This window comes from Thunnus albacares, chromosome 9 (assembly GCF_914725855.1).
Source record: "Thunnus albacares chromosome 9, fThuAlb1.1, whole genome shotgun sequence".
Taxonomy (NCBI): Eukaryota; Metazoa; Chordata; class Actinopteri; order Scombriformes; family Scombridae; genus Thunnus; species Thunnus albacares.
The window spans coordinates 34,002,794-34,016,558 of record NC_058114.1 but is presented as its reverse complement, the minus strand read 5'-3'; the positions used below and the strand labels follow the sequence as shown (position 1 = coordinate 34,016,558).

Sequence of the window (13,765 nt, the reverse complement as noted above, 5' to 3'; positions counted from 1 at the left end):
ATCCGCAGCCACTATTTTACACATGCGGCTGGCACTGGTTAAACACAGCAGGTCAGCTAAGCTGCACTGTTGTGACTGGGCCTGAACACTCCACTGCAAAGCTAGCACTAATGGGAGAGAGGACTTGCTGCGAATTCTCATTAAATAAAAGTTGTTTTATTTCTGATGAAAAGCATAAAAACACAAACGACAACGACAGTGTACTTTTTGAATCATGTCCTTCCTCCTGCACCCCTCACCTAAACCAAACAGAGTATTTCCAGCAGGTGAGAACACGTCTGACATGGACAATCTCCTGCTGTGTGCTACATGTGTGAAAGGGAAACTCCAGAAAAGTTTATATGTGAAAATGGCTTATTTTATTGTATTTATTTATCAGGACAGTGTACAGTTTTTAACATAAATGATGCACTGTACCAGATTTAGCTTCAAACTAATTTTCATCTGCAGTCCCTTACAGTTAAAACATATAACAGCACAATAACAAACAGTACAAAACTAAAAACACACAGAACACATTATACAAAATACAAAGCTACACACAATAGCATATCACATACACTGATGTCAACTAGCATGGGTCGGCCAAAACAGGTTTTCCAAAACTGTGTCCAAAATCCTGGCCCATGGAAGACATCCGTTTCAACATCAGACACCTGAGAGTCAGCCATAAAGGTGCACTGCACTGACAAGCTACAGTAACATCTGATTAGGGAAGTGGTTTTTCCAATCAGAATGATTTCACATAACTGTTTTTTCACACTTCACGTACTCCACAAATTTGAACTTTGAACTGCCTATTAAAACTAGTTTTGGGAGAGAAGAAAAAAATCTTTACATTTACTCACAAAAAATGCCAAAAATGACTGGCTATTAGATTTTTGATTTTTCTATTTTTTTTTTGACATGTGAGATTAATGATCAATGTGACAGTGTACTGTGATATGACTATGTTCCAGGACTTCACTTACAGAAAGGAACAGTGCTGCTGCACATCATTCTGCTACCAAAATGGAAAGGAAAATAAACAAAAATGAGAATAATAATTCTAGCCCCCATATTATTGGCCGATATTGGCCAATCCCAGATATATCAGATATACAGTATATATATATATATATATATATATGCACTGATTTTTTTTTTTTTTTAAAATAAACAAATAAACAAGCCCACAACCCCACACACCTCCACTCGACCCTGCAGCTGAACGCTGCACCACCTGATTTGGTCTGAATACGGTCTTACTGTTAAACTTTTCCTCTGCTCTGCTCACATTCACCGTCACTTTTCTGATGCTCGCTCTCTCGCTTAACCACTCACTCGCTTACATACTGCCCTATTCCTTAAAAGGAGTTACGCTACCTGCAGTTTCCCAGGCAATGACACAGACGTTGACTCATGTTTCGAAACAGCGCTGCTCAGAGGCTCCCGAATGCTATTGATTTCTGAATGAATGGATATTTGGTGTTATTTTTGGCATTTAAAAAAATATTTCTCTTGGCCTGGCGGAGGTACTCGTTGGCCTGGCAGCCCGCCAGACTTGTAATATTATAGGGGAAACACTGTGTGTGTGTGTGTGTATATATATATATATATATATATATATATATATATCTTGAATAATTCTAATAATAATAGTTCTATTTATGTTTTTTTATTTAATAAAGTTTATCGTTAAACTGTGAAATATCCTGCCTCCATTACATATCTTTGGCACAAGTGTTTGATATTTGAGGGCTCATCATCAAAAAATGCGCTATGTGTGTGTGTGTATATATATATATATATACATATATATACATATACATATATACACATATACACACACACACACGTATATATGTATATATGTATATATATATATATATATATATATATATATATATATATATATATATATATATATATATATATATATATATATATATATATATATATATATATATATATATATATATATATACACACACACACAATATATCAATATCAGATTTTTCCCTAATATTGGTATCAATCCCAAAAATCCAATATCCATCAGGGTCTTAATTATCATACATGTTTAGCATTGATTGTACAAAATGTGTTGGTAATACACTGACCTGTTATTTTTCTTTATTGTATATGATAATAAACTGAATATGTTTGGGTTTCAGATTGATGGTCAATTAAAACAAGTAATTTAAAAATGACACTTTCTGCTCTGGGATATTATAATGAGCAATTCTCACTATTTTCTAATATTTATAGGCAAAGCGATAAACAACTAATCAAGAAAATAATCAGCAGAGTCAAATTTGTCATTTCTAAAACACAGCAGCATTTGCATAATGATCAGTTGTGATAGTAAGTACAGGTAAAGTGTAGTAAATGTGAGAAAACTAGTGGTTTGGTCCTGTAACCCTGGAGCTCTTCTACTTTGTGGCAGCGCTGTTTTGTATTATAATCCTATTGTTCACCACTTCCCTGACTGACTTTCCTGTTTCTAACTATTCATTCACAGTCACTCTGAACTAACAATGGCAGGGAGCACAGATGAAGACAGTGTGGTCATGAATCATCACAACCAAAGGCAGAACAGTCTCTCAACAATGTTTGCGGAAAATACAAGAAGGTAATTTCAAGTTGTTGGGTCAGACTCCCTGCCTCTCCGAATAACTGAGGCAAGGAACACATTTCATTTTTATCATGGTAAAGCACAATGACTTTGATGATGGCCTAATGTCTACTTCTGCAAAGGAAAGTGACAGACAGCACCTTCAATCCTTTGTCCTGAAACTGACTAAAAAGTAATAATAGAAAAGCACTTACTTCAAACAAAATTATAAAGAGATTCATCATCAATTAAATTATCGCTGTATTCATGAGTTGATTTCCATTTGACAAACTTCTTTGTTTTCTTATGTTTTTTTACCACCCAACTTTGAAAATATTTGTCTGAACATGTAGAAGCAAGAGCTTACAAGAGTTACCTTCTTGTATTGTGGGGCCAGTCCAGAATTTTTTTGATTCCCAAGTTGCAGTGATTTACATGCCATCTACTGAGAATATTGTTTTTTACTATTACACTGCACTCTCATCTGTAGGCCTACATGTTAAGAGTCTATGTACAGTTTCACAGTTTGTTTCCCACTGACAGTGACTTAAACCAACTCCATCTTATCATTTTTGTTTCAAAACACAATACAGAACGTGAAAGATTTTTGGAGAATTCTGCTTGTTTTAATTGATTTATTTAAGACAAGAGACCTATAAGCCAAACTAAGAGAAATGTGTCACAGTATGATTATATGGAGAGTCTTTAAACAATAATACTAAATATTAGACTAAGCCAAGCAATCTTGTTCACTAAGTATTTGCAGCCCAAATGCATTGAAACTGTAGTTTGACAAAAAATTCTTTAAGTCCATTTCCTAGCTTACACTTTCAACTGCATCTCACAGTCTGATGATGACACCTGAGCTATCTCCATGACAACTCAGCAAACTCCACTCACAGACAAAGATGGTTCAGTTTGGTTGTAAGCTGCAGAAAAAGCTAGTTGGTGGACCATGAACCTTGGAACTCAAACTATACTGCCATGCAGAGGCCCTAACTCAAAAATATCAATGTAATCATATTAAGCAACTCTTCCATTTGGAATAAGTCAATCAATGTTAAGAAAAGTTCAATTTAACTGGTTCATATGTTATTTCCCCTACTGTAATCCACAAAAATGTATGTTGGGAATAAAAAAAACTGGGGGAGCAAAATGTATCATCAGAAAAACAAACAATAATATATCTCACTGCATTTGCCAGTAAGCAAGACAACACTGCATTTAAACTTACAAATAGATACAAAACTCCTACAGAACTCCTTCACAACTGAAACGTTCATTCACAACTGAACCTTTCTGTAAGAAATCCCCTCCATACCCTCAAAGTGATACCGATATCAATAGAGGACTTCATCCAATACCTTTTTTTTTCTACTTCATTCAATACTCATCATGTGACTGGAAGCATTCAGCTGCGTAAAATGCCAACTCTCCTCCTCATCCAAATGATTTTTACACAAATACATTTTGAAAGCGGTCAAATTTTTGAAATATTTATTAAATAATTGTACAAAACTGCACAATGAGGTATATCACCACAGACTGTACGGGTTGTGGTTGTTGTCTGTGGTAGTGGGCCAATCACACGTCGCATTGAATCGACAAACGCTTGCTGTGATTGGCTGCGAACAAAACCATACAAATAGTCATTTTTTTCTAGATCTGGGTACAAAAAGGATCAAATGCAGTCTATCGTTTGACTGGAGAAATTTTGATACTACTTGGTAGGAGTGAAATGGCACACAAAATCCACACTTCTGTATGTACCTTGGTTTTGGGGTCACGGTTCGGTCTGATTTCAGTATAGCAGGAAAAAAAAGGAAGGGTAGAAAATGACATTTTGGTCTTTTATTTTGCAAAAAAGTAAACATCCAACAATGGCTCGTTAGCCATAACTATTACTGACACAGTTTGGTTGACGGTTTGGGACGAATACATGTACCATTAGACCCCTACTACTGGGTACAGGGTTATTTCGGTCAATACCTTAAAGACTGCATCCACACCACCACAACACCACTGACTGCTAGCCTCACGCACACACCAATACCCAGCCCTGCTCACTATGCAAAACAGCTGTCATCATGTAGTGGAAAAGGGTATATGATTTTGTTTATCAAATAACAGACACTTTATGTTGTCATGGCCATATCGTTCCTGTTCATCATAGCTTGAGTCAAACTATAACAGACCTCTAGGTTGTAACTGCTGATAAGGCAGCCAGTGTGTGTGGTCAAACACGATAGGGCACCCTTACAGAAGGAAAACAACCAAGATTTGTAAAGTGATTTACAGTTATTTGATTAAAAAATTGTTCAATATCAAACAGTCAGATTAGGACACTGGCATTTCACTGTCAAATTGTAAATTAAGGAAACTGTGAATGAAGTGTGAAGCCAGTTATACTCTGGCCTCACAACAAACAGTAGAAAATTAACCACATTATTGAAATGAAAGAACCGGGAAAGCTAGCTTGTTCAGTGTTGCTAATGATATCAGCTCTGGTGTTTTAGTAACACTGGTTACTAGTCATCTTGTTTGTTTGTCAACAAATAAACAAGATGACCATCACAGCGACACATTCAGTGGGACATTAAATATGACATGGATACTTCATTTCCATGAAAAACAGGAGAATGGACATGTACACCTTCTCTGTTTCTCTCTGCTTGCCAGTGTCCTTCCTGATGCTGTATGTTTCTCTGCTGCTGTCTGTCTTAACAAGAACACAGAAAGGACATTATATTATTTACTCTAGGTTGTTTGCCTGGACACTGAAGTTGTTGTGTTTTAGTGCGCTGCCTACAGACGCCTATGTTTCTTATTATGCTAAGAAGAGCTGTCTGCAGCTGATGTGTGTGAATTGCTTATTTTTAGTGTGAACATCTATCTGTTGTCTAAACGTTTACCAATTGATGTGGTTTGTTTACACCACGACAGAAAGGTGTTAGAAATGTGAAGTTAACTTTGTTGGTAAAATGAAACGCTGTCCAACTGTACATTCTGTATTCCTTTAGATGAACTGTGAAGAAGTGATTCCTGTGTCACCTAAAATTAGCACTTGTTTCAGAGTTCAATTACATGGCCCCTCTAAAAGAAGAGCTAGCCCCTGTGAGTAAAGCATAATGTGGTGGGGACGCCTGACCTCAGATGACTTGAGAGAGGTCAGGTCAAGTTAATGTATGCCGGTTTTTCAAACTAAACCCAGGAATAACACTGGACCTGTCCATATAGCTGCCCTGAACTTTTATGGTGGCCAGTTTGCCTCCACATGAGGTGGTGTTTCTGCAACCAGTTTTCATGCTAGTTCAGCATGTACCTGTACTGTTCTCGGGACTTTTGATATTATACAGACATGGTGAAATAAAGTTAGAGCGAGGACTGAAACGGTGAGTACGTCCACAATTTGGTTTTAGGAGCGAATAGGGTTCACCATTAGGCTTAATTTTATTTAAACTGAACTTATTGGGTGAGGAGATTTCTGCACTAAAAACGTTTAACAGTGAATGTAGCTTTAGAGAAACAGTGAAAATGAGGACGGCAACGCCAAAATAAAGCACAGTGATTACTGAAGGTCGCAGCTAGCTCACAACTATGTTTTTATTGGTGGTGGCCACAGTAATGATAGCACATTAGCTAACGTTACACTAGCTACCTTAATAACCACCGCTGCTCCTCGGGCTGGAGGTAGCAGATGGAAAGCTGTCCCTCTAATTTACAGATGACAGGAACGTGACAACGGGAATATCAACAAAAGTGGCTAAATTTAATATAACAAGGAGCCATAGAGCACGACTAGCTGGCTATGTTAGCAAGCAAGCAAGCCAGACTCTTACCGGACGGATACCGTTAATTTTCAAGTTGACCTCAATTCTGTCGTCGGTACTTCCTTCCTGCGCGTTGGCCAGCAAGCTTCTGATATGCATTGGTCAACAATAGCGTTACGTGAAAACACACCAACAGTCATAATTAGCTCTGTATTTTATGTGTATATTTGGAGGGGCAGAGTCGGTGTCCCCCTCCCCTCCGTACAGGCTCCAGGCAGCCTGCTCAGTGGGGGTACCCGATACGTCTGCCTCTCTACGGAGAGAGCGTCACGCCAAACTCCCATTTAAAAGTCCCATATTTGTCGCTTATCTCCTCCGGAATTGTACACAGTTGGTTGAGTGTTCTATGGTAACGTTATTTTAAGAATTTGTTGAAGAAGAGTAATTATACGCACATCACGTAAGTGCAAGGCTAACAGAAACCAGCATCAATGAAAAAAGGTAAGTTAACGCCTGCACACACTGGAAGCCACAAAAGTTTCATGATAACGTTTCGACCAGGGGCGTTTCTAGGAGTTGACAAGGTCTGAGGCTGAGCCCAGACCATCTGGGGCTGCAGTCAGAGTGTGTGCTGAATTTTTTTTGGGTGGTCCCTGCTGTTCTCCCTTGAACACTACTGCCTAAATTTCAGTTAATTTTACTACACTGTATGACTACTGCAAACATTACATTTCAATTGAGATTTAATTTTTAATAGTAATGTTAAGACAATTGCTGTGGACAAAATGGACATCTCCAGGGTGGGTGAGAATTCTCAAACCCATGGCACCAGTGTTTAATTGCTACTTTACTTTTTTATTTGCCTGTACATTTTTATTTGATTGCTTTAATGTTTAGCACTTTGTGATGTACAAATGAAATAAACCAGCAGCCTGATGACAGTAGATTGACTTGAAACACTTGTTTATTTGTACAACCATTTAGGGAATATCAGGTGTTTTGACCATCTCACTTTTCTCCAAATTGTGTTACCAACTCCCCAAGTGTCCTATATCCTTTAACCCATTTCATCTATGCCTACACGACAAAACGATGTTAATCTATGCTAATTAGCTTGTTTATATGTACTAGTAACGTTAGCTTAGACACATTCTCCAGTAAAAATGAATGCACCAGTAGCAGATAGCAAAGATATGAAGGACCTTCTTCCTTTTAAACCAGGCTACCCTCAGAAGCGTCAAACTGAGACTTCCTGGTGGCGACTGCATATTCATTAATCTGCTGCCTGTAGAGCTCACAGATTGGCGGACTATGCTGGCGGGCCCTTAGCCCTCAGGGAAATAATGCAGCCAGTTTCTCTGTCCTGTGTCCGGTCACTACCGTGGGCCCCTACGTGGTCGCCCTCGCTCTCTGGTCTCGTCCCTGACTTGAGACAGCTTAAGAGCACTGAGGTCATGCAAATGCAGGAAGGGGAGAGGGGCGGAGGAGGGCCCTCTTATATGATTCTAGCCACTTGGCCTAACGTGGGTTCCTGGTGAGCCCACAAACCTGCCCTGGTCGCTCCATCTCAGGAACTCCGAAGGGATTTTGTTCCCCTAAACCTACTTGAATCCTAACAGCTATAAGGATTCACCAGACATGACCACCCGGGTCGGCCCGGGGAGGGGTCCTTTTACACAAACTCCCTATCCTATAGTGTGAGGTGTGTGCATGAGGCTAGCAGTCAGTGGTGTTGCCGTGGTGTTGATGCGCTGGGGCTTACCTGTCGGGGCCAAGGGGTGTCCTTCTAGGAGAGTCTCCGGCCTTGGTTGCTTTGTGTTCTCTCAGAAAAAAAAAAAGTATCACATTGGAGCTTTTAAGATTTTATGTAGTTTTTATTCAATCAGTTCAAATATTATAAAAAAGTCAATATATATATATATTTTTTTTTTTTTTTAAAAAGGAAAACAGAAGAAAAATAAACTGGTTTGGTTTTCACATGCCTTTCTTTTCCAGGCCTATTTAGCCAGAATGGGTTTTATTAAGAAATTTTGGACTTTTCAATTTAGTCTCTCAGAATCTATCTGTCTATCTATTGTTAAATTCTAAATTTGGTAACTGGCTGACATTGACCGTTTACAAACTCTCGATCTTTGGTGTTCTAAAGTTACCACCAGGCACCGATTTTCTGCTCAGCCAACTTTCACCAGTTTTACAAAAAATTGCGAAAATGCATAAAAAATTGAAGTCTATCACTATATCACTATCTCTGCTCTGAAGCTTTTTAGTAACAGAAAACTCCTCTGTGGTGTGTGGCTTCAAAAAGAGAGCCCGCAGACAACAGGAAGCGCTGTTTATATATTGCAAAACTACAACATGCTGCATGTGACACGGCACACGTCTAACCTAGCCAGACAAAACCAGTTTCATAGTTCCTCAAGAGGTCATGTCACCTAACATGAGCTCGCACACAGCTGCACCTGCAGGTGCAAAGAGTTTACCTAAGTTCAAGTCACCCGGCACAAACCTACAGAGTTCACCAAAGTTCAAGTGACCCGAAATGAACTCACAGACAGCTGAACTCACAGGTGCAAAAGGAAAAAAACAAAAAAACTGTAACAAAGATGGTGCATACATTGACTTCAAAACCAACACAACCCATGTCTGATATGCAACGTGGTAATAACACCTAGTGACACAACTCCTGATAGTAATGATGAGTATTTTCCAAGAATTACAATCTCAACAAAAAAAAAAAAAAATCAAGAGTAAATGATTACATGTCAACTGATATAGATATTACATAATTCAATACAAAAATTAAAGAAAAAACAAAGATCACACTGTCAATGTGATAACTAATATAAGTAGGATAATAAAAAAATGATTATTATTATAAGTAGAATAATAAAAGATTCAACATATTGTCACGTCCTGCCTGGACTTTATCTGTTGTTTTTGGACTCTGTGTATTTTGTTCTCTTGAGTTTTCAGTGTTGCATTTATGTTACCTGGTTTTGGTTTTTTCTGTGTTTCTCTTGTGTATTCCTTTATTCCTCCTGTGTTTATGTGCTCCCTGGTTAGCCCAGACCTGCTCCTGGTGTCTTCCCCAGTTTATCTGCTCCCAGTCTGCCCGTGTGTTGTGTCACCTGTTGTCTGTTTACTTTAGTTCCTGTTTTATTTTGAAATATTTTCTCCTTGTGTCTTTTCACTTTTACTTCCTGTGTTTGATTCCCTCATGTGTTTCACCTGTGTCTCGTTTCCCTCACTGGTGTTTAGTTTGTAATCACACCCTTTGTATTTATAGTCCAGTTTTCAGTTCAGTCTTTGTCGAGTCGTCTGCATTTGTACCGTGTTTGTTCTGCGTTATGTGTCCTGTGTTTGTTCCTGTAGATATGGTCAGTGTTCCCATGTTCCTGTGTCTCAGTGTCTCCTGTGGCTTTTGAATCTATTCATGAAATATTCTGCATCGTATCCTGCCTGCCTGCTGTCTCTTGTGTTTGGGTCCACCTACTCCACTTCACCTACCTGACACATATTTATAAATGTGTATTCATTTGTGTTGTGATTTTGTGTATGTTTGTGTTTGTATGTTTATGACCCAAACACCGATGACCCATCCTTTTTTCATAATTTTTTCCCTCCATCTCAAACATTTCCAATTGCCCATTCATAACAGGAGGCGACTTCAACACAGTTACTGACCCATCACTTGACGGAAACTAATATTTCAAGCAATAAACATAACTAGTAATCCACAGAAACAATTAAACAATTCATGAGTGATTTTTGTCTTGGCGATAGTTTGCGATTACAACACCCAGCTGCTAGAGAATACATATTTCTCTCACTGGTTCACCATTCATATTCACGCATTGACTTTGTGATCAGGGCAGTATGAGGCAGGAGGGCATGAGTTGCTCAGCAACATATACATAAATAATAATAAGAGGAAGACAAACAGTGCAACAGCAATATAAACAAGCCAGAAGTCATTTTGCATTTCGTCCTGTGGCTCTTTAACTCTCGGGCTGTTGGTTCCTGCAGTTATCAGCTGGTAAAATCTTGTTTTAAAATATTAAATCGCAGTGTACTTGGAGCCGTTACTGAACCTGTCCAATCGCAGCTCTGCTCCACTGCAAGCAGAATTGCTCCAGCAGTGGACCTGTCAGCTGAACCTGTTCACTGCCTAAACGCCAGATTCAGCGAAGCAGGAGGTGGGCGTTATCATACCATTTATATAAATTTTATGTCGTAGAGAGCTTCAAAACGGTTGACTCTACGTCAGCATTGGCCCAGCCTTTTCAGGGCTGATTTTTAACAGCAGATGACAGGTTGAGCCATTTTCAACCTTTTTCATAAATTTGGTGTCAATGTCAATATTAACACCAGTGTGAAGTACCTCTTTAAGGACTCAGCGGAGAAGCCCACAAACTCACCTGAAGAGATAAATAACATTTTCAGAAGTTTTTACACCAGTCTCTATTCATTAGAAAAAGACTGAAGTCAAGAGGACATCAACTAATTTCTCTACAGCATTGACTTACCATAGCTTAATAAAGAAAAAACCAACATACTTAATTAACCAATAACACAAGATGAACTTCTCACTGCCCTCAATCTTATGCCAAATAACAAAGCACCAGGACCCAATGGCTTCCCTGCTGAGTTCTATTAACACTTCTAGTTCATTCTAGCTCTGCTCTTCAACAAATTGATAACTGAAATAAAACAAAATTCAAGATTTCCAACAAGCATGAACACAGCCACAATTTCACTCCTCCTAACTGTTTAACTTAATGCACTATACATCATGACAACAAGCAGGAACCATCATAGCCACCTTAGACGCAGAAAAAGCTTTTGACAGAGTGAACTGGAAATTTCTTTTCACTATATTAGAAAGATTTAGCTTTTGTGGAATCATGTATTAACTGGGTCAAGATTTTGTACACCACTCCTTCAGCCACTGCCATCACCAATGGACAAACCTCACCGCAAGGATGCCCACTCTCTCCCTCTCTATTCACCATTTTCACCATATTGAACCTTTAGCAGCAGCCGTTCATCAGAACATCTACATAAAAGGAATCCAAAGACCCAAAACGCAGCATAAGATCAGTTTATATGAGGATGATATACTGCTGTTCATACAAAACCCTCATTCATCACTACAAGAAACAATTAAGCTTATTGAATCACACTCCAATATCTCTGACTACTCCATTAACTGGAACAAATCTTCTATCCTTCCATTACATAGTAACAGCTAAGATGTGGCAGATCATACACCACCTATCCCCTTATACATGGGTTTCATTACGTATGTAGGTTTAATGTTTCACCCAGGCTGTCAGAGTTGTTCAGACTCAACCTCACTCCACTACTCAAAACAATAGATGATCCTCTACTGCTGGATGAACTACCACTCCCTTTTTTGGGCAGAATAGCCACTGTGAAAATGACAATACAAATGATCTATTTTGAATGATTCCAACCCAACTCACCCTCACCCGGTTCAAATCTCTTGACTCAATCATCTCCAAATTCTACTGGAATAACAAGACACCAAGAATTAAACTGACCACTCTGCAAAAACCAAAAACAAGATTTGTATCATTATTCTCTGGAAAATCAATATATAATACAATATATATACAAATGGATCCACCCCAATCAATCAGATAACACATGGTTAGATATAGAATAAACAGTTTGTTAAGACATTCAGATTTGAGATATATCATTTCTCAGCCAGACTATCAAAAGACATCCATGATTTAAAACAGTAACAATAGCTGCAACTCTGACAGCCTGGTGGAAATTCCACAAAATCACAAATACCAGCTTCTTTCAAACCTGAATCCATCCAACGTGTTTTTCTTGCCTGTCTACCAATCATAATTTGAACACATTCACATCAGTATCAGTATCTGCACCAACATGTTCATCGAAGTCTGCATACATACAAACATGTGGGATCTGACTAGATCCCTGCTTGTGTTGTATCAGTCTCATATGTACGTCGCTTTGGATAAAAGCGTCTGCTAAATGAAAAATGTAAATTTTGGTTAATTAATCACTATTTAATCCTGTTTTACTTTATTTTTGCATCACATCCTCTGGTCCAAAACATCGATCAGTAACTCGTTATTATAATGAATTTTGACAACAACAACAAAGATGTTTATTTTGATGATCATTTTAATATTGATGACTGTTATTGTTACTATTATAATATTACATATGTTACATACTATTATATGAGAATAAGAATGAGGAAGATGTTGATGCTGATACATTATTAGGGACCGAGCCCAAAAGGCAGAGGACTACTGTAAAACAGTAGGGTGAGGGCGCCTAAGGGTGAGGACCCTATTGTTTTTTGTGTGTTTGTTTGTTTGTTTGTTACTTTCTTTCTTTCTTTATTATCTATCTTCACACCTAAATTTGACCCCCTAAACATGCTCAAAAACTCACCAAATTTGGCACATACATCAGATGTGGTGAAAAATTTGATAAAATGTAAAAATTAACCCCCAAAGTGCCAAAATGTGCTCTCTAGTGCCACCTATGTAACTATAATGGCCACCACAGCTCCTGGGGATGTCGTAGAGAGATCAAACCAAAACTGTATTATCCGTCTCATCAAGACCTACAAATCATACACTGACACCCCTGACCTAAATCCAAAAGGAAGTCTGCAATCAGCCTTTCAAAATAAGACTGCTCCAATTTTGGCCACCGAACAAACGCTATGTCCTCCGAGGGGGTATCGGCTTCAAACTTTAATACATGACTTATGACACTATGCTGAAAAAAAGGTGTCAAAAACTTTTTAATAACTTGAACGGTTTGGATTTTAGAAGCCCTCAAAGTTGCAGTGCCACATCATCCTTACAATGTAAATCAATGGGGAGGCAATCTATGGGCATGAACTTTGTGTCAAACAGAGGCTTCTGATGTCTAAACTATAAGTCTGACCGCTTTTTAACCTGTATCAATGGATTCGCCACAAAATTTCCTATTAACATATGATTTTTAATGTAAGATTTGGCCAAAATAATGGGATTTATGAGATTTCACAAGAGGCGTACCCTAAAATCCTCCTCTCCAACTGCTCCTGGTGATGTCACTCCCTCAGTGCTGTGAAACATTCCGTAATACACACTCATTATAAAATCACAGGAGGAGCAAGAAAAGACTTTAAAACTCACACTCTAATATCTCAAAAACAGTAAAAGATAGAAAAAACATGTAAAATCAAGATTTGTAGGTCAAAGTCTCGTGACTCATTTAAAGTTCAAATGAAGTCTGTATCTAAAACTATGTGGAAACAGTAAATGTTAAGAAAGGTGTGGGTTCACTCACACTCTCCATTCAAGTGTATGAGTATTTTTCTGTGTCCAGCTGCAGTTAC

The 13,765-nt window shown here is 38.3% G+C and overlaps 1 protein-coding gene across 4 annotated transcripts in view; it reads right to left on the bottom strand.

The window, feature by feature from the left end:
• Nucleotides 1–8,266, bottom strand: part of st3gal3a (ST3 beta-galactoside alpha-2,3-sialyltransferase 3a) — a 55,282-nt gene extending 47,016 nt beyond the window's left edge. Inside the window, exon 1 of one of the 4 annotated variants that reach the window (XM_044360557.1) lies at nt 8,129–8,266. The gene's annotated coding sequence lies outside the window, so the exon portion shown is untranslated. The other 3 variants (XM_044360558.1, XM_044360556.1, XM_044360559.1) reach the window with 3 other exon arrangements.
• Between the last annotated feature and the right edge of the window lie 5,499 nt (nt 8,267–13,765).